Consider the following 22,522-nt stretch of genomic DNA (forward strand, 5'->3'; position numbering starts at 1 on the left):
TTAGTGTCACTGAGTAATATTTTTATATAACTTTTGGCCTCAACAGAAATCTTCAAGAAAATAGAATCAAAAGGCCAAGATTTTCCAAAAATAGGTAAGAAAGGAGATTCTTAAATGATAAATGATAATGAGTAGGTCCATCATCTGACTAATATAAATTCCAGGAAAAGAGAACAGGGGAAATTAAAAAAAAAAAAAGGAAATCACCAAAGAAATAATGCAAGGAAATCTTTCAGAATTAAAGTCCCACTTCAGTTCTGTGCAGAATAATGAGGAAAAAAATCACCCACACTAAGGCTTATTATCATAAAATTTCTCACACTAAAATAAATTAATATCCAAATTGTTTTCTCCCATGGAAAAAACAAACAAGTCTTACCTAAAGGATGGAGAAACAGAATGGCAATTGATATCTCAATACTATAAACCAAACAACAGTGGAGTAATGCTTTAAAAATCTTGAAAATAATATGTTTTTCTTTGTCAACAGAGAATTCTATCTCTAGACATCTATCAATCAAATTTGAGAGTACACAACAATTTTCAACGGTAAGTTTCAAACTATTTATCACCAGTCACCTTCTTTTTAGGCGACTATTTTTAGGCATCTCAAATTATGTTCCATCAAAACAAGAAAGTAACTGAGAAAGAAGATATTGAATCAAGGAAAGCATGGATCCTCCATGAAGAGAGGTGAGCAGCACAGGCAGGCCTGAGATGGAATTTGAGAAAGGGGTAGAAGAATGGGGGCTTGAGGAATAATGTCTCCAGGGAGAATGGAGAAACAAACAGATGACATAATGTTTTAGAACACACAGAAAAGAGGTTTTGAAAGTGGTTTGATATTTTTTGAAGATTTAATGGAAAAATTAATGATAGGGACATAGAAAGTTAAGCAAAATTAATTCAAGAAAATTATTTAAATCCAGAAAAAAAACCCAAAATATTGCACAGGAAAGGTAATTGAAATATAGTGCTTGACTTGGCTCAGGAGTAAAAAATAATTACTTAGCAACTATAATGTAAACACTGAAAATTGCTTTATCTGAACAATTTTGATAAAACTGCATTGGAAGAAGGAAAGAATGCAAAGTAGATGGTGGGGACTTTTGGGTGTTGTCTTCCTAGTTCATAATAGCAAGGCAATAAATAATGTCCAAAGTTAATAAATCAAAAAAGAAGAACATCACCATGCTTTTGGAATTAAGAGTGAAGAGGAAAAGGAAAAAATGTTGCTGTCGTTTGCATTCATTTTAAGTCTTACAGTACCACTTAACTTTTGAAAATGATGCATAGGTATTATGTTGATAAAAATAATTTTTAAAAAGATAAGAGTAGAGACTTTCAACTTACAGAAATAGAATCTATATCCGCACTTCTCCACTTATTACCTATTTGCCCATAAGCAAGGTGTTTTCCTTTCATAGCCCCAGTTTGGGATATATAAAATGAAGAAAATAATAGCAGTTACTGTGTGTAACACTTTGCCATGAGAAACACTTGAATGCATTATTATATTTAATCATCACAGAGTTCCCGTGACTTTTCACACTCTTGTTGTCCCATTTTATATATGGGAAAAGAGGGACACAGGAAGGTTAAGTAATTTGTCCAATTTAATATTATAAATCATTGATGAAAATGGAATTTGAACTTAGGTAGCAAAATACCAGAAATATCCCCAACTCTCCCCATTGTAAAATTAATACAGAATTTAAATGAGAGCACCTAGCACTGAGCTTGCAGGAGTAAATGTCCAATAAATATTTGTAAGTGAATGAGTAAATGTTCACTTAAGAACTTCACTAAATGCATAAAATGCATATGATCCATTTTATAATGCTGATGTATTGAACTCACATAGTAGTTTTCCAGGGATTGCTAGAGCTTTAGTGTATGATTGGGCCACTTGGATTGAAATATATATCCCTGCATCCACCAAAGGATCTACAAGTAAAATAATTAACTATAAGGGCACATGGGTGGCTCAGTCAGTTGAGTGTCCAACTTTGGCTCAGGTCATGATCTCTCAGTCTGTGAGTTCGAGCCCGGTGTGGGGCTCTGTGCTGACAGCTCAGAGCCTGGAGCCTGCTTCGGATTCTGTGTCTCCCTCTCTCTCTGACCCCCGCTCATGCTCTGTCTCTCTCTCTCTCAAAAATAAACATTACAAAAGAATTATACTATAATGGTGGTTTACTAATAATTTATATAACTACCCTAGTTAGAAAGTATTTGTAGATCGCAAGGGACATTTGTCATTATGACACCTGGGCAGGTAAAGCAATTTCTACTGTTAAATACTAGCTAGGAAATTATATTTTTCAAATTTAATTGAAACCTTTAAGAAGGTTACCAGAAGGAAACCTTCCTCTGTCAGTTCTTCCTTCTCGCCTTTGTACTGGATCAATTCTCCTATCAATTGTGCTAATGTGCATTACATCAGGCATGCCACCCAGAAGTGGGGATGTCTGGAACTGAAGGTCTGTTAAGGAGTAAGAATGGATTGCTTATCACCCTGTTTAGGTTAGCTTAGCCTTTTACGACATTTTCATTGATCTCTGAAGGCGAATGTTATCAAATTTCGTTCAGGTTTTATTTCCGTCTGCAGTTAATTATTATACATGTAAAATCAAAGTTCTGCCATCAGGTGTTTAAAATCCTAAATTCCTCAAAGAAGTTTCAAAGAAAGGCCAAAAAAACTTAATTAATTAATTAAAGGTTTTTTTAAAGATATAAAAACAAATAAGATATATTTTATTAACTACGTATAGAATTAAAGCTCAAGAAATTTGTGGGTTTTTTTTTTAAGTTTTAAAAAGAAGCACTGTAAAGGGGTTTGTGCACCTGCCAAGAGTTGTTTGGTTGATGCGCCAGATTTAAAAGGCGTAAGTTGAAACACAAAACTCTCGATGCTAAGTCTCATGTTTTTTATGCCATGTTGTCTGCTATTTAAAAACAAACAAAACAAAACAACTCTTACTAAATATTAATTGTACAATCAAATGATTGGAGATTCATAAATTTGAATGTTAAATAAACAGACTACTCATATATGTTCCCATGTCACCTTATTCAAAAATCCCAAGAGTTTAAAAACAGCAATCTGGCTTTTAAAAAGGTTTCCATTACCAAACATGCAAACTAATTTCTCGTTGCTGTTCATGACTACCAAACTCTAAGAATTGATTTTACTCTCATACGAGCCTCAAAAGAATTAGTTTAAACTCAAGAAAATAGAACTATGAAATAAACCATGATTTTAACAGGATAGATGGTAGAAAAGCTTTGTTTTGTTTTGTTTTGTTTTTATGAGATTATCCACAATGCTTGAAGTTTCTTTGGAACACATCTTGGCATATTTTTTATAAGACGCACATTTTAGTGTACATTCGTTCTTGCCTCTTTTAGGCAAAAGAAATAAAAACCTGGAATTTCAGCATAATACATTAGGGGTACTAAACTCAAAGAAATCTTTGGTTTACTTCTTGCTGGTTATAAACGGCTGTTAGATGCTAATAAAAGAGTTGGTTGATTGGTCAGCAACTTTCAGAAATATATCATGAGTCAGTTTTTTAACATATCGAATCCTTTTTCCATCCTTCGTAATGCAAACACTACCAATTATTATAAGCCATCTTTTAAAAATTATTTTGCTACTCAAAATTTAGTAGAGGATTGTTATACACAAAAGAAGGTAGACTGTTAACCTGCATCATTCAGATAAAAATTTACTCCCAGCATCATCATGCAGCTATGACTACACCTACCACGAAACCAAAAAGGGATATGTCCTAAGTGTTTTCAAGATATATCTGCTTTGAGAGAACATGATATAAAGAAATATATGTAGGATGGCCACCCCTTCGATATTATAATTTGAACATGGTTGATCACCTTGAATGGTTTCAGAGAACTGAACACTAATAAAAGCCTAAGCATGTGATCCTTGGGACAAATGATTATAGGGAAGAAAAATTAGGCTCTGGAAAAAGTCCAAAAAGATGGTATTTGAATTTGGTTCTGAGCCCTTCCAAATGTCACCGTGGCTACTGTTTGGGCACATCTCTTAATAGGAGAATTAATTGGTCTAAAAAGAATAAGCTTAAGGTTCTATCTTAACATGGAGCAGGTTGCTTGGGGATTCAGACTGTACATCAGGTTGTAGCTTGATAAGTTGGTGAGATTATTCATTTGAGAGACATGCAGAAGCAGACCGGGGAAGCAGGAAGATTGCGTCATGGTGCTCCACGGCATGCCTTTATAATTGGTATACAAGTCGGTGCGAGAGCACTGAATCAAGAAAACTTAATTTTGACAGGTCTGATATATAGTCTATTTTGGTTAACCAAAAGGAACACATACATTTACTACATTAGAGAAATTTCCATTATTTTTCCCTCAGCCATGAAAATCGATTTTGATGTGATTACACTCAGAGGCTGCTTGATGTGCCTCTGACAGCACAAAATGGATAGAGACAGTGGGTGGTATAGAATGTGGGAAACTGTGGCTAAGCTGGACTCTGGCTAAGTGAGAATCATAGGATTCAAATACCAATTAGGATAATTTGTGTGAAAACAGACCTAAGATAAAATAATGGTGACTATGCTATATTTGAATGATAAGGAAAAAATATTTCAATACATCAAGTAACCAAGGGTTTTCACCATTTCGTTTTTATTATAAGCTTTATCTAGAGAAATGCAGGGATATCACCAATTGTAACCAGGGAATATTTTATTTCTTGAATAAAATAATGAACCCTTATTACATGCAAGGCACTTATTTAAGAAATCTTTATGGAGGTTTATATTTGATAAAGAAAGAAGTAAGAATTAGAGACTCTGTGGTTGTAACTGGAAATTTCATTTCTGTTTCTTTTCAGAGCTCCTCTCTTGCTATTTGTGCAACTATCCTTACTTTCATTCATTCATTCATTCAATAAATATTTATCCAGTGCCCAAAGGCAAGGCACTTGACTAAGTATCTGGTACACAAGAATAAATGAAGTAGACAGCTCTTGTCTTCATGGGATGTATAGTCTAACTGGGAATGCATGCGAGTAAAGAGAAATTACTATAAAGTGTGGTAAGTGCTGTAACAGAAGACTAAGTTCGGCCATGGAAGATGAATAGAGTCTATTCAGGGGAGCAGTTAACCAGCAATGGGAAACTGAGATGGGGTTAGTGATCTGTAAGGAGGACGGTATCAGGAAGAGGGGATAGCTTACCCAGAGGTCAAAAGGGAAGAGAGTGAATGCATAATACAAGAAAACAAGATGAAGGGTTTATATTGAATGTAGTATAGAATGTGAGAGGCAGGGGGCGTGCTGGTAAGAAATAACTTCAGAATGTAAGCAACGGTCATTTAATCTGGGACCGCAGGAGAAAACCATGAAAAACTTGTGTCTGAAAGAGAGGATGTTAGATGGTTTTAAGTAGTAAATATATATGTTTAGACTTGCACTTTAGTAAGAGGACTCTAATTGCATGGAAGAAAACGGATTGGATGTAAACCAGATTGGAAACAGGAAGTAAGTTAGGGGACTGTTAAAACAATCCAGGTGGGAGATGGTGGTAATCTTTACAGGAATATGGGCAGTACGTAAAGGGAGAAACGGTAGATGTTAGAGGTTCATGGCTTTTGACTTTTTGTTTGTTCATTTGTTTGGAAGATGAATTGATATAAATACATAGTTGATTGGATCTGGGGATTAAGGAAGAGTCCGAATGCAGCAAAAACAACGAAAGCCTGCAATGAATACATTTGAGGCATCCGTAGTTTTTCGGGAGGAGAGACAGTTCCAAAATTCTCCATTTCTTCTTATTAAAAAGAAAGACAGAAACACAGAAATCAAGGAACTAAGGAAGGAAGCTACAAAGAAACAAAGAGCATGTGGAAATTGGGACTGAAGACGAGGCTAAGGCTAAAAGACCAGGAGGAAATCAGCTGCTGGAAGATCAGTGATTTTGATCCCCTGAGGAATCAGCGATAGCAGTAATGCCATCAGGAGATTTTAAGAAGTTGGGAAGAGGGACTTCAGCTCCTAGTGCTGAGCCTAGGTCCTCAGAAAGGGCTGAAATGCTCCCAGATTTCTGAATTTCATTGGCTCTTTAGCCCCAATACTTTCCAGCTTTTAATTTACGCTCATAGGTCTGTCACTGATTACGTTCAAACCACAAACACATAACTCAACAAAAGAAAGCAATCCCTTATGTCTGAGCATCAGCAGAAAGACAAAAACAAGAAATTAAACTAAAAATCCCTGCAGCTGTTGGAAATTTCAGGCACTGAATATAGAAGTGCATGCACTTCAGACATAATGAGCTACACACTTCAGTCTTAAATTTCTCAATTAAAAGTTTATTAGAAATGAACAGATATATTTTTTTAATTTTTAAAACATTTATTTATTTTTGAGAGAGAGAAAGAGAGAGAGACAGAGTGTGAGTAGGAGAGGGACAGAGGGAGAGGGAAACACAGAATCTGAAGCAGGCTCCAGGCTCTGAGCTGTCAGCACAGAGCCTGACATGGGTGGGGCTTGAACTCACAAATCCTGAGATCGTGACTGGAGCCAAAGTCAGATGCTTAATCTACTGAGCCACCCAGCCGTCCCTGGATACATGTATTTTTAACTACATAATCTAAAACTAAACATATAGTGGTTGAAATAAAAACTTCAATTGACTAAATTAAAAAGAATGATTAGAGTTGAAGAGAGAATTAGTGAACTAGAATATATATCCAAAAATAGTTGATAGGAACCAGAGGGGCCAAAAAGAAAAAAAAAAAAAAAGTCAGAAGTATGAATGAGAGGCTACAAGACATAAAGGATAATACAAGTAGTTTTAGCATGTATGTAAGTCAGTTCCAGAAGAGGAGAATAGAAGAGAGACAATATTGAAAGTCGTAATAGTTTTTTCAGGATTGATGAAAATATAGATCCACAAATCCAGGAAACATCCTGCTCCTCAAACAAGATAAACATAAAATTGAAACTGAAACAAACTGCAGTAAAATTACAGAAGAATAAAGACAATGAAAAACCTTTAAAAACGGTCTAAGAGACATTGTAAGTGTTCAACAATGTTAGCTATTTTGGGTGATTGACTTATATAACTTTATCAGACTGCTTCCCTGGACTTTGACAACTCTAACAGCTCATGAACAGTGCACAACTCTCAATCCAAATTAGAGGTTTATAAGAAGTGGACTTTTCTTGACTTGGCATAATCTCTTGAGTACTTCTCTGAACTAGGCATGGAGTTCCTTGTTTCTGCATCTGTCTCATTCAGTTCTCTTGACAATTGTTTAAGGGTGATATTGTTCCCTAGAACCAGGGGGATTCTGGGATGTAAGGAGGTTTTGTGATTTGTTCAACATCACACAGCTAAGAAATGACATAGCAGGGACCCAAATCCTGGACTTCTGATTCCAGATCCATTGTCCATCGTGGTGATCCATCTTTTATTCTTTATTCTAGTGACTCCTACATTAAATTATCTTCAACTTAAAAAGTAGAATATAATTCTTTTATAACCATAAAATAAAAATAATTTAAATAATTAAAATGCAGCCAAAGAGAAAGAACAGATGACTGACAAATGAATAATTAGAACATCATTGGAAGCCAGAAGGTAGTTGTAAGATATCTTTAAAGTGTCAAGGTAGGGGTGCCTGGGTGGCTCTGTTGGTTGAGCATCTGACTTTGGCTCAGGTCATGATCTCGCGGTCTGGGAGTTCGAGCCCCGCCTTGGGCTCTGTGCTGACAGCTCAGAGCCTGGAAGCTGCTTCAGAGTCTGTGTCTCCCTCTCTCTCTCTGCCCCTCCCCTGCTTATGCTCTGTCTCCCGCTGTCAAAAATAAATAAACATTAAAAAAATTTTTTAAGTGGCAAGGTAAACTGTTAATTTAGAATGGTATAGCCAGCAAAATTTATCTTTCAAGAAGAGTGTAAAATAACCATGTGCCGATGAATAAAACAGAGAAGTCAACACAAGAAACTGGATTAAATAAAATTTTAAAGAATATATTGAAGGAGGAGGGAAAGTGAAACTAAAACATGACATGCACAAATTATGCAAGTTAGGAGAATGATCAATTTATTGGGTCCCATGGCTGTTAAATTGTTATGAAGGAAATTAAGACATTATTTTAGTTTGGACTTTCTAAAAATAAATTTGAATGATAAAAGATAAAGTCTTATAAAAAAAGAAAATATGAACTCAAATTTTAAAATAGTAAGAAAGATGGTAAAAGAAAAACAAAAATTAAGAAGAGTAGAAACAGACATAATATATCATAATCACAAAGATACATGTATTATACTTATCATGAAACAGAGATTTTAATTTGAACTATATTGTGTTTATAGAGACAAGGCGTAAAATAAAAGACATGGGAAGGCTTAAAGTAAAATGATGGAAAAGATATGCAAAACAAATACCAAAAGCAAGCTGACATAATATTTTAATAGGAGAAAAATATATCTTAAAATATAATATAATATATCTTAAAATATATCTTAAAATAAAAATATATCCTTAAAATACTTTTAGGAATGTAAATTGTTATCACATAATGATAAGAGGCTCAATATATCAGGATCTCTAATAATGATATATTCATATGCTCCAAATAAAACTATCTCAGAATAAATATAATGCTGATAAAGTTACTGATAAAAGTTAATAAATCCTTCATCCTTGTGGCAAATTTAACATTTCTCAATTTTTGACAAATTAATCTGAGAAAGGTAATAAATAAAAATGTAGAAAATTTGAACAAAATTATTAATCTAGAGATAATAAGCTTCTATGGAGTCCTGCACCCAAGAATAAGAGGATATGAACTCTTTACAAACATATAAAGCATTTATAAAAATTATATACAGGATAATAATATAGGATTTAACAAATTTCAAACTATGGTCAATATAAGGCCACTAAATGAAAAAAATATGTTAGACACACACACACACACACACACACACCCATAAATAATTCATGTATTATTCTGATACTGTTATGACTAAATGACAAAACTATTAAAACTTACTTAGAGGGGTGCCTGGATGGCTCAGTTGGTTAAGTGTCCAACTTCAGCTCAGGTTGTGATCTCATGGTTCATGAGTTCAAGCCCTACATTGGGCTCTGGGCTGACAGCATGGAGCCTGGAGCCTGCCTCAGATTCTTATCTCCCTGTCTCTCTCTGTTCCTCCCCCACTCGCCCTCCATCCCTCTCTCAAAAATACATAAACATTTTTTAAAATTTACAAAAAAACTTATTTAGAAGGCAATTTACTTGTTCTCATATTAAAAAAAGAAGAGCTGAATATTAATGAGTTAAGTGTGAAACTAAAGAATATGGAATAGAAACTTTGACAAAAAAAGAAAGGACACAATAAAGTTAAGAACAGAATCAATAAATGCAAAACAATTATAAAATTATTTTGAAACACATAAAAGTTGGTTCTTTGAAGACAAATAAATCTCTGGGAGGATTCATCAAAAGAAAAAGGAGAAAAAATAAACGGTATTAGAAATTGAAAGGGTGACATAACTACAAATGCACAGATATGAAAAAGATATCAAATAAGAGGATTAGTGTTGGGAATGAACTTCTTATTGGGTCACTATGTCACCTAATATACAAAGAGAAGGGGGCTAGGGAAAATATATTAAGATTTGGCATTCGGGAACTTCATGGGCAATCAAATGGTTGTGCCAAATAGCCAGCTGTCATACAGGCTAATAGAAAGATCTAAAGGTAGAGGTAATCAGCAATAGATAAAATATATTAAATATTTTTTTTTTACATAAACAAGTCTCCTAAGCAATGTATACCTGTTTTATCATACAGTGTATAAAGAAAATAATTCATATCGTTATTTTACAAAGAACTGATCCGAAGCTTAGACAAGTGAAGTGATTTCTCCATCGCATGTGTAGTAACTAGCAGAGTATGAATACAAACCTTGAACATAGGTCTACAATCTCTAGAATTCATGTTCTTAAACATCGCCCTGTATTTCCTCCTCTGAGTTGGAGATTGATAGGGTGGGACCCATCGTGTTATAGATGGAAATTGATGCCCTGGACGCAGAAAATATTAGCTGGGGGATTTTTTAAAATAAGAAGGTAAAAGGGCTTAGGGCAGAATTCTGAAGATTGCCAATAATTAAAGGGTAGACCAAGGAGAAAGAGAAGCTCACAAAAGAGACGAAAATGAAACGGTCAGAGAAGTATAAGGCAAACAAGGAGAGTGCAGTAAGAGATAAGTCATAAGAAGAGGGCATTTCAAGAAAGAAGGAGCAGTCAATAGTGTCAAACTCTGCCAAGTGTTCAGGTAGATAAGGCCTGGAAATTATTTATTGGATTTAACTACAAGGCCATCATTGCTGACATTGACAAGAGCAGGTTCAGCAGAGTGGGGGAAGTTGAATCCAGATTTCAGAAGGTTGTGGAGTGAAAAGGAGAAACAGATGTGGAGACAAAATTCAGACTTTTCTGTTATGTTTGGCTGTGAATGCGAAGAGAAAAATATGCCGGTTACTGAAGGAGAACGTGAAGATGATATTTTTTTCTAAAGAGTGTGTGTAGATTCTGATTAGAAGAAGTGAATATGGTCATAGAAATTAAGTATATAGGAATGAGGGGATAGTTTATCAACCACTGTTATTGTCCTTATTCTTCCAACGTCTATAAATATTAACTTTTTCGATTCTCACCACCACTCTATGCAATAAGAATATTTCTATCCCCCATTTTACAGGTAAAAAAGAGTATGAAGATATTAGGTCAAATGCTTATTGGTCATTCAGGCAATTAGTGAGGAGCCATAGTCAAATCCAAGCTGCAACTGTTCCCTTAGACAAATTATCTATGGATAAGTTTCACAGCAAAACCTTTGAAAAGGAGCCAGAGGGACTCTGGAAACAAGTTGAGAGGCGAGCCTTGGATAGGAAGAAGGACACTTCTTACATTGCAATAGAAGGAAAGAGGCAATCTTGTACAGAAGCATATTATTGAGGTTGTGGTAGTTCAGGAGTTTCCATATAAAGGATTCTGTTCTTACTGTCAAGTTGTCATTTAAGGACATCCATGAAAGATGAGTGAGGTGATGGGGTTAGAGATTTGAAAAAAAAAATGGAGATGGTTTATCACAGTGCCAAAGAGAAAAGGGGGAAAAAAGAGCTTATTGTGGACACAGTAAGACCACAGAGCAGCTATGTATATTGGTGACTACAAATTAGTGATGATACCAGTGTGCAAGATTGTGTGTGTTCCCTCTAGCAGTGTTTAAAAAGCTCAGGGCATTAGTTTTCAATGGGGGTTAAACTTTGCCAGGTGGGAACAACAAAAGGGACCCAGAAGAGGGAGTTACTGACAAATGAGCAAATTTAAATGAAGACAGTTGGAATCCAAGCTGGATAAGAAAGACAGTGAAGAGAGAAATGGAAGTAGAGACAGAAGAACCCCAGGGCAGTGGTTCTTTAACCTGCCTGCACCTTACGTATGCTGCTTAATACCAAAGTTCAGAGATTCTGAAACAATTGATCTTTGATGGGACAAAAGGCATCCACACTTTCTTAATGCTCCCAGGGTGATTTGAATGTACAGCCAGTTACAGTCACAGACTTGGGTGCTCCAACTAGGTGGAAGAAGAGATCTAAAAAGAGTTGAGCTCAGGAGCTGAAAGAATGGGAGGTCAAGGAGAGAGAGTGAAGGCGCTGAGTTATTTATTTCAGAGAGAAGGTTTTCCCTGAAGAGGAGGAAGTCCAAGTAATAGCCATGTTGTGGCTTTTGGCCAATATTGGATGCATTCTCTCTGTCGCGTAAAAGTCACCCTGGACCACAGTAGGATTTCAGATGGAAAGGCATTGTGAACTAAGGGCCAAAGTCTGTAGTTGAATAAGAGGATTAACCCAGATGTTTGTGGATGATAACCAGGAAGAGGAGTATAGAATGATTTAGCCAGATGGCATGTGTTTTGAAGTAGCAGGTTTAGATTTTATTTTGTTTCGTTTTTTTCTTTATGGAGATGAACACACAGAGGTCATACGAAGCGTGTTGGAGTGAGTTGGATACTGAATTCATACCTTGAGATCTTCTGCAGGAGTGTTTTACAGCACCTGCCACTTACGAAAATGGAACCCTTTAGGAAGGACCACGTTGTAATTAAGATCAGGTGCAAAGAATAAAAGAGCAGGCAAAAAGGTTGATGCTGTAACACAGCTTTCTAATGAGATAGAGGATTAATAGGAAAAGAAAGCAAATGAAGTGGAATCAACTAGAATTACGTAGAATTTAAGAAATTGAAAGGATGAGATTCTCTTGGAAATGTAAATAAACAGATTTAAATATTGAGTGTGGTGCAGTCACATTGAAATCACAAAACAAAAATGTACCTTACCACTAAATTATTCCCATAATACTTTAAAATTTTTTTTCGTGTTTATTTATTTTTGAGAGAGCAAGAGACAGAGCATGAGTGGGGGAGGGGCAGAGAGAGAGGGAGACACTGAATTCGAAGCAGACTCCAGGCTCTGAGGTGTCAGCACAGAGCCCGATGTGGGGCTCAAACCCACAAACCGTGAGATCATGACCTGAGCTGAGGTCGGACGCTCAACCAACTGAGCCCCCCAGGCACCCCTCTAATCATTCTAAAAGCATTTCAATCTGTTGGTAATTGTTTTTCACTTGATTCTATTCATTTGTCTAGGGATATAATATCATTAACACAGAATTATTTTTTTTCTTCTTTGCCAATATCTGTGCATCCATTTCTCTTTATGTTGTTTTGCTATTTAATAAAATGCTTCTTTATTGTATAAAAAGTGGTCTCTATTCAAAATGTTCATAAGTGAACATTTAATTTCTATCAAGTGTGTTTTGAGCAACTTTCAAAATATTTTTGAACAACTGATTATACATGCATATGATATATTAATACAAGCAATGTAATATTATATGAACAATGTAATAGAAGCAATACAATGTAAGCGGTGTAAGATAAGCCCTTGAATTTTTTAGACCCAGTCCATTTCACCATCTTATATTACATCTTTAACATTATATGAGGCCAAAATTGATGGTGTTTCCCTGAAGATTTTCACACCTGTAATCCTAAACAAGGTTGCAGCATGGTATTTTGAGGGTTTGGGGATCAATCTTTTCTCCATAAACTATTTTCTATGTTCTGAATCAGTCTAAATAGCATAAGAATGATCCTGACATATCTTTCCCACAAATTCATCTGTATCATACTTCCCTGGCCACATTTTGTGGAGATATGTTTGGTTTGTCTTTTTAAACTGTACACTTGTTAGATGTCTTCATGTGATTTTCCTGTCTTAAGTTAGTTTTGATAATTAATGTATTTTTACGTTCTATGACAATGTTTCCAATTTTTTTTTAACGTTTATTTATTTTTGAGACAGAGAGGGACAGAGCATGAACAGGGGAGGGTCAGAGGGAGAGGGAGACACACAATCTGAAACAGGCTGTAGGCTCTGAGCGGTCAGCACAGAGCCCGACGCGGGGCTCGAACTCACTGGCCGTGAGATCATGACCCGAGCCGAAGTCGGACGCTTAACCAACCAAGCCACCCAGGCGCCCCCAATGTTTCCAATTTTTAATTCATAGTGATTTTACATTAAAAATAATACTGCCTATAATTTTAATCTAATCCTCTTTTATTCATAATGTTTCATAGTTGTGATTTCTTCCAAGTTTATTTCCTCTCTTTCAATGACATTGCCAAGTTTGACTATTTCTTTAATCATCTTTATATTTATGTTTCCATTCTGCTACCTTTTGGGTTTCTAATTCATGCGTTTCTGTTTGTATTTCTTATTTTTAATTCCTTTATCCTGCTTTACTCATTTAATGTTTGTTTTAGTTTGTTGTGAATACTTGAGTTGCATGTTGAATTCTTTCACACCTAGTATTTCTTGCATAAAATATGTGCATTTAGAGTCATAAATTCTCATCTAGGTGGAGATTTGGCTGTATTCCATTAATGTAACATGTGGTACTCTCACATTGTATTCTATATAAATGCTATGACAAATTTAATTTCTGCTTTGACCTCAAAGTTCCTTATGATATTTTTGTTTATTTTCCAAGCATTTTTTATAAAGATAAACTTTTCTTAATAATACCTAGTTTCATTGTATTATTTTCAGGTAATATGACCCGTTAACTAACTTCTGAAATTTGTTGAATTGTTTTTTCTTAATTTTTGTTCAGTTTATAAAAGATCTGTGGTGCTTAACAAGGTATATTTTCTCTTTGTAGGTTAGAATGTGTGGTATGTAATTCTATCATATGACATAAAAATACTATCATATTAGGGGTGCCTGGGTGGCTCAGTCGGTTGAGCATCCGGCTTCGGCTCAGGTCATGATCTCACAGTTTGTGAGTTCGAGCCCCACATCAGGCCCTGTGCTGACAGCTCAGAGCCTGGAGCCTGTTTCAGATTCTGGGTCTCCTTCTCTCTCTGCTCTTCCCCTGCTCATGCTCTGTCTCTCTTTCTCTCTCTCTCTCAAAAATAAACATTAAAAAAAATTTTTTAAATTCTATCATATTATATAATAAAATAATAACTCCATCATATGATAAAATAATATATAGTAATATATAAAGAATTATATAACTATAATAACAATCAATATATAGCAGAATAATACGTAGTATATACAGTATATAGTATAAATTCATGACTTTCATATCCAGATTAACTTTTGCTGGCAAGATCTGTCAAAGACACAGGTAAGTACGTTAACTCACATTCATGTATTTTAACCTCTCATACAAATGTTGAGACAACTTTATTAAGTATCAGATATTTATATTATTGTGAATTTGTATTACAGTAATTCATCATTTCTGTAAAGAGCTATTTTGGCTTGTAAAATGCTTTTTTGCCTTGAACTTTATTTGACTATTAATTGTGTGAACTCTGTTTACTTGATATTTACACTTACCTGACAATATGTTTGCTCATTCTTTGTTTTTAATCATTTAACTTCACCTATATTTAAGCGTTTTATTTTAAATTCAAATCATGGGGCAGGCCTTGCAATTGTCATGCCCCACACAGTGCCAAGACTCCAAGCCTTTTCCCTGAAAAGCCTACTTGGTCTATTATGTCATCTTTTGAGATTCTTCCAGAAGGTGAGCTTTCCTTACAAGATTCTATTTTGTCTACTCCACCTCCAACTGTATTCTCTCTACTTCAGTAGCATTTTTCTCAAATAATATATATTATTGCATTCACATTTTTGTAATGTTATTTATTTATTTTGAGAGAGAGAAAGAGAGAGAGAGAGAGACAAAGCATGGGTCGGGGGGGGGGGGTGCAGGCAGAAAGAGAGAGAGAGAATCCCAAGCAGACCCTGTGCCGTCAGCACAGAGCCCGACCTGGGGATCAATCCCATGACCCATGAGATCATGACCTGAGTCAAAATCAGGAGTCAGATGTTTAACTGACTGAGCCATTCAGGTGCCCTGCATTCACATTGTTATATATGCCTTCCCATAGTAGCTCTGTTTTCCTTGAAGACAGGAACTGTAAGTTGTTGTTGTTGTTGTTGTGTGTGTGTGTGTGTGTGTGTGTGTGTGTGTGTGTGTGTTTTATCTGAAGTACCCAATAACAGATGCTGATAAATGCTTATCAAATAAATGGAGGTATAAATGAGTAGATGGAAGTGTCTATAAGCAACATCAGGAAATGATGAATTTTTTGCCCTCAGAGGAGGTATTCCAATAATGATTAACTTGATTCTATATATTAAAAATGAGAAAGAGGAACACATATAGAAATATTTTATTTATATATGTGGTTTTAATTTTTATATATGCTATTTATATATACTTACATGTCATATAGAATACATAGCATATGTATGTATATACATGCAAATAAGGAGAGAGACTATATATAGTTATGTATGTATTCTGAGGTGTTTTCCAACCCAAAGAACTTTAAGTGAAGGAGAAATATTTGTATAGTGAAGTTTTCTTTATGTCTTAGAGAACAAAATTATCAGGAAATCTCTTTTTGTTTCCTATAATATTCCCCTTAATCCTCTTATTCCTATTTTCTAGAGAAACAGATTTTTTTTCTTAAATGTCAAGTCATAAAAATGTTCTGCTTTATTATTTTCTAAGCCATTTATGAAACTAGGGCACTTCAATTACATGGGAGACAAAAAAAATATCCTTATTGGCAACTCATTAAATTTAACTTATTATGCTAAGATGTACTTCCTAAACAAGTTCCTATAGTTTATAGTCACCTATTCAGATCTTCAAATAAAGTAAATGAAAAATGCCGACCAAGTTCTATAAACATCAAATCGGAACGGAACATTTTAATAACCAATGGATACTGATTTTATATTGTGTAACTGTACTACTCTTTAAATTAAAAATACTGCTGAATGTTCTCTGAGATGCCCATGGGTATGCTTTCCTTTAACAGGAATTTCCCTTAACAGGAATTTCCCTTAACAGGAAAGTTTTACATTTTAAAATCAATGGGGTTATGTGGAGTATTTAAGGAAAAAAGAAAATCACCCCAAGATTATGCTTTTCATACTATTTTGCAAATCACTTCGTAGTTGAATAGGAATTTAATCATCCAATATTTTTGCATACCCTGCAAATGTATCCTTTTTACATTATGAATTATCACATATTATGCACTTTTAGGCTATTTTTGTGTTAACCAACTGCTTTGGAGTTTTCTTCCATCGACTTCGTTCAGCATACTTGGGAAGACATAAATAGAGCAGACAGCTCTTTGTTTGCCTCTCATTTGCTGGTAACTATAATCTAATGGATTTCCACTAACTTTTCTTGTTTCTTATGTTGACCCAGGTATGCATTGTCTGGCACAGGTGATGGATAACGTACTCTATTTAAAACCTTGGAGCAAAAGATGCTAGGATGCTACAAATCATAGACCTTGTGATGCTATGGAAACAACCCTTCTGTGCCCTAGCCCTCGTGCTTCACCAACTGTGTGAATTTACGTCGTCTCCTTAATCCTGAGTCTCCGCTTCTTACACAGATATAATGGGAAGTCTGTACCAGAGAAATTAGAACCTTAATGAATACAAGGAGAAATCTAATGATAGGCAGGTGGAAGTATTCTTGGCAGAGTGGAGGACAGAAGCAAGCACTGCGAGGTAGAAATTTACCGGGGATATTAATCAACAAGCTGAGCAATGGAAAATAAGGTAGAACATGTTACTTTGGGCCAAATTATAAAAATGTGAAATGTCACATAAGTTTTCTAACCTGGCTTATTTATATATTGATGTTAGTCTGATCTTTTTTCACACTTTGGTTCCGTTTGCCTCTCACTTTCACCTATATATTGTTTGACTTTTTCTTACTCATTTTCACTTTCTTTGGCTATATCCTGTTTTTGTGGATCTTGTGTCTGTTTTCTTTCCTGCTTTCTCTGTATTCCATCTCCAAAGCTCTGATGCCTACCTTTCCTTGTATATAGAAGAATTATAAAAAGTATCATGCCATACTTAATGTCCAAAATATGTTGTTACTGGATTTTAAAGTATTCTGCCAACAAAATTCCATGGATTTATCTAGTACTTCTATGTAATGGACAAGTAAATAAATATACAGCTTACTGTGTTGGCTTTGCTGAAGGCAAATCTATCAAATGAGAATGTCTGGAGAGAGAGTAATAATGTTTTTATTCGTCAATAAACTCACCAATCCATTTATTCATTAAATTGATATTTATTGAGCCCTTTCTGTGTGACAGTCAATGTGCTAGAGGGTTGAGACATAGTCCCTATTTCTCTAGAGGCTTAAGATCTAGTATGTAAAACAGACAGTGGACAAGTAAACACAAACTTAAACATATAATTATAAATTGTGATATGCTATATCGATGCTATGTGCTTTATATATTTTATAAACAGCTATGATAGACTACCAGAAATGGACATAATTTATATTAGATAGTCAGCACAAGGCTTGCTGAAGAGTATGCTCTTAATTATAGGCCATGGCTTTAACTTCAAGACAAGTAGTTCTTTGGAAAATAGATCTCATTTTGGCAACTCTAATGACTATTATCTTTGATGTCAACCACTAATTTAAAAAAAATGAGTGATTCTTGGACTTTTCATGTCATTAATGGGTTTGATTCAATTCAACTTGTTGTGGAAGTGTATCAGGATACATTTTAGTATGGAGTTCTGAACTTGAAATAGGAAAATACATCTATTTCTTGCTTTAATTTAAGTAAAAATTTTGACTCAAGACCCCGAATTTTTCCTAAGGATGGATAACTTGCCATACCTTTCTATTTAGTCTTACAATTCGTATTTGAATGCCAAAAATACTTTATGAGAACAATTGAACAAGGATTTGAGCTTCTATGTGCTCCCAATGTATTTATATTATTTCTGTTTTTACCACAGTTCTGCAAAGTAGGTGAACACACCATTTTGTAGATGAGAAAACTGAGTCTAGACATTTTAGTGACCCTCCTAAGATCAACAATACAACAAATAGTAATGCCAAAGTTAAAATAGTTAGCCAACTAAATTCTTAGCCTATACTGTTGGTACTCTGTCTGATTTCTACGTACTGCAAATTTTTGTGTGAACTCCAGAAATGACTATTGTAGGTTGAATTCTATTCCCCCCAAAATATGTATCGAAATCCCGACTCCTAGGACCTCCAAATGTGACCCTATTTGCAAATAGGGTCATTCGAGATGTAATTTGTCAACGTGAGGATATACTGGAGTAAAGTGGGCTGGTGTTCTTATTAGAAGACCACGTGAAGACACAGACGCATGAGGAGAGGACATCGTGTAACAACACGATAGACATTGAAGTGTCACAGCCACATGCCAAGGGTTGCCAGCAAGTCACCCGAAGCAAGAAGAAGCCAGAAAACATTCTTCCCTACACGTTTCTGAGGGAGCATGGCCCTTACCTCTGACGTAGCTGATGTTTTGGTACAAAGTGAACTAAGAAGAGAGGAAAACCAAGTAATCATATTTCAGGTCCTTTCAGCATGGCTGAAATCCTGGAGAAATATCTTCAAGTCAAATGCTTCTGGGGAGACTACCGATTTATGGTCCAAGTTCACCTTTATATGTCTAGTCTGAGAACATGGCAGCCCCTGCTTCAACCCTGCCAGACATGTCTCTGCAATAGACATCTCTGAAGTTACCCTCCTTGGGAATGACAGGTGCAGGACGCGCCTTCTTTCTAGTCTAAGGCAGAACCCTAGGTCCTTGCTTGTGAACGTGATCACACTGGGTTCAAGCTAATTTGCTTTTTGTAAACAATACATTATTTTTGGGGATTGGTATAGCAAATTCTCTGTTCAAAAGTCATTTTCTCAAAAAGCCCTTTCCTGACCACCTGTCTCATTCTCAGCTACTGTCAGTTCTTATTCCTTCATTACGCCTCATTTAACATTCTATTTCCTTCCCTTTCTTTCCCTCACCTTTCTCTTTCTCTCTCTCTTCTCTTCCCTTCCTTCCTTTATTTCTTTGTTTCTTTATTTTCCTTCCCTTGTTTTCGCTAACTTTATCTGATTCAGAACTGAATTCCTAGCACCTTGAAGAGTGATTGGGTCCATGAGACTTTGCTCAAGAAATATGGGTTAAATATGAAAATAGTTGTAAATGTGCATATATTTGGAGGAAGCTATAAAACACAATTATGTTCTATGTAAATTATAAACTTCCAGTAACATTGCTTTATAGGGGTTTGGATCAATAAGACTAAGAAGAAATCCAAATAATCAAAGAGTTATGGGTTTATATCAGCCATAACATATTCACAGCGAAGGTGATTTGTGTAACACTTTATGAGCAACATACATGAAGTGAAAATTTGATAAGCCAATGGTAAGAATCTAATAAAATAATGTTATTCTCTTTGAAAAAGAAATGTCTTCAAACCTGTGAATAGGTACAATGTTTAAGCGAAATGCGAAAAGTGGGTACCCTTGAAAGAGGACAGTATGTTTCAATATGGTTCTTACCTTGGGCTTCTATATATGTAAAAGTATTATTCTGAGAAGGTTTCAAAATGCTGCCCAAATGGCACAAAACAGGTTAAAACCCCTCACCTATCATGACCTGTGCTGATAGTGATGGGCGGTCCCAATGACTTACAGCTATGACTCTAGTTAACACATAAGACTGAAGTCAAGTACTGCAAACTGTTTTGATAATTTTAAGTGAAAGATGTAAAGCAAATGGATAATATGCTATTATTGTCAGTTTGAAGGGTATGCTTTTGGAAATTACAGCATTTTTCCCAAGTAGTCCTGGCTGAGATGGAGGTCCTCTCTGTCCTCTTGTGTCAAGTTAGACTTGATAGATATTTCCAACTGTTCATTAAATAATATCTAAATCATAAAGCAATAACCATCATATGACTCTCACATAACTATCTGTTTCTAGAAGAATTATAGCACTGATGGCTTTTAATGGCCATTTACAATGCCAGAATACTCTTAGGTGATCTCCAGTGGAATCAGTCCAAATTGGTTACCCAGTGGAATTGATCTTTAGTTAAAGGTCAAATACAATTTTACCTTCAAAATTGAGAAGACTTGGATGTGAAGGTTGCCTCTTAATAATAATCTTTAGTGTAAAATTCACTCTATATTCATTTTTTTAAATCTTTAGATTGAAGAAGAGGAATAATACCATTCTTTTCCCACCCCCAGGATTCAAAAAGGATTGTCAGATTGACACGAGGACTATCATATGGAAATTCAAATGATGACTTTCATTCCATACAAAGCTCTTTGAAGAAAGCATCTATGGAATTATAGCAAATAAGACTTACTAACACTTCACTAAAGATTTAAGTTTACTCACCTAATCAAACACAATTGCTTAATAGACATAGACACCCCCACTAGGGCTTGACTTTTTAAAATTTGCATTACAGAGTTAAAGAATGCATTTACCCCACCCTGCAGAATAAGAGAGTAAAAGAGCTGGCTAAGCTGATTGAGCATGTGTCCACTTGTTTTCTCTAAATCAATCTGTTAAATAACTTACTGCTGTGGAATGATAGAAACTAGAAGTCCCTCCACACAGAAAAAAAAAAAGTGAGGAATGAATCTCGAGCAGTCGTTTTGATTTTAATATGTCCATTACTGAGATCCTAATCTTCCCACCATCCTCCCTATAACTTACTTTCCTCTCAGTTTTTCCACATCTTTAAATGGCAAATTTGTCTCTGGTTATTTCTTTTTCATACATCCCAACTCACAGCAGTTCTTCCTGCTTCAAACCTTGACATCGAGAACCTCTTCTCAACACTGCAACTTGAATAATCCTATTAAAATAAAAAATGGGGCACCTGGGTGGCTCAGGCGGGTAAGTGTCAGACTACGGCTCAGGTCATGATCTCACAGTTCGTGGGTGCGAGCCCCGAGTCGGGCTTCGTGCTGACAGCTCAGAGCCTGGAGGCTGCTTTGGATTCTGTGTCTCCCTCTCTCTCTGCCCCACCCCCACTCATGCTCTGTCTCTCTAAAAAATAAATAAAACATTAAAAAAATTAAAGTGAAAAATAAAGGTAGATCTTGCCACTCTTCCACCCAAACCCTGCAGCAACTCTCACTGGGCACTGAGTGTGAGCCCAGTCCTTATCATGGCTTATGAGGCTTGTGATAGCCTGTAGCCTGTTATCCTCTGATGTCCAGTCTTAATACCCTGTCCCTTACTGATACCCTTCAGCCCTACCACCTTCTTGGGGTTCCTTAAGCCTTGGGGCATGTGTCTACTCTAAGGACTTTGTTTTAGCTCTTCTCTCTGCCCAGAGAACTCTTTCCTCAAGTATCTGCTTAACCGATTCCTGCTCCTCTCTCAACTGTTTCCTGAAATGTCATCTACTCAAGGAGGCATGTCCTGACCACTTATTACCCTAATTCACCACCGTTTCCTTTCTTCACCCAAGCACTTTTTTCTGACAGTACTTAACAGTAGGTAATGTACTATATGTTTTATTTATTTGTTTGGCTTACTGTTTACTGCCTACGTACCATTATTATGTTTCAATTTCTGAGAGTAGAAATCTTTGTTTTGTTTGCTGTGCTATCCCAGAAACCTAGCATAATGCTTAGTCCATAGTAAGCCCTCAATAAATATGTGTGGAATGAATGAATCCATTAGAAAATCATGTTGGCTCTAGTTTCAAAATATGTTTTAAATCTAACTATTTCATACTTCGTTATCAACAAATCCATTGCCACTAACTGAGTTTGGGGCATTGTTTTGTTATCATTCTCCTGGATTGTTGCTACTGAGTTCTTAAACAAGTTTTTTTAAAGATTTTTTTAAGTGAAGAAAAAAAAAAGACACCCAACATGGGGCTCGAACTCACAACCCTGAGATCAAGAGTCACATGTTCTACTGATTGAGCCAGCCAGGTGCCTCTTAAGTAACTTTTATTTATAACTTTGCTTGCCCTCCTTTATTCTAAAATACACAGCCATGCAC

General features: G+C 35.6%; 1 long non-coding RNA gene across 1 annotated transcript; it reads left to right on the top strand.

Annotated features, from left to right (window-relative positions):
* The first annotated feature begins 5,371 nt into the window (after positions 1–5,371).
* Positions 5,372–20,998, top strand: LOC122237765. The gene is made up of 3 exons (XR_006216397.1): positions 5,372–5,533; positions 16,885–17,246; positions 20,740–20,998. It is a non-coding gene; the product is annotated as an uncharacterized LOC122237765 (long non-coding RNA).
* The last annotated feature ends 1,524 nt before the right edge of the window (positions 20,999–22,522 follow it).

This window comes from Panthera tigris, chromosome B1, assembly GCF_018350195.1.
Source record: "Panthera tigris isolate Pti1 chromosome B1, P.tigris_Pti1_mat1.1, whole genome shotgun sequence".
NCBI classification, from domain to species: Eukaryota; Metazoa; Chordata; class Mammalia; order Carnivora; family Felidae; genus Panthera; species Panthera tigris.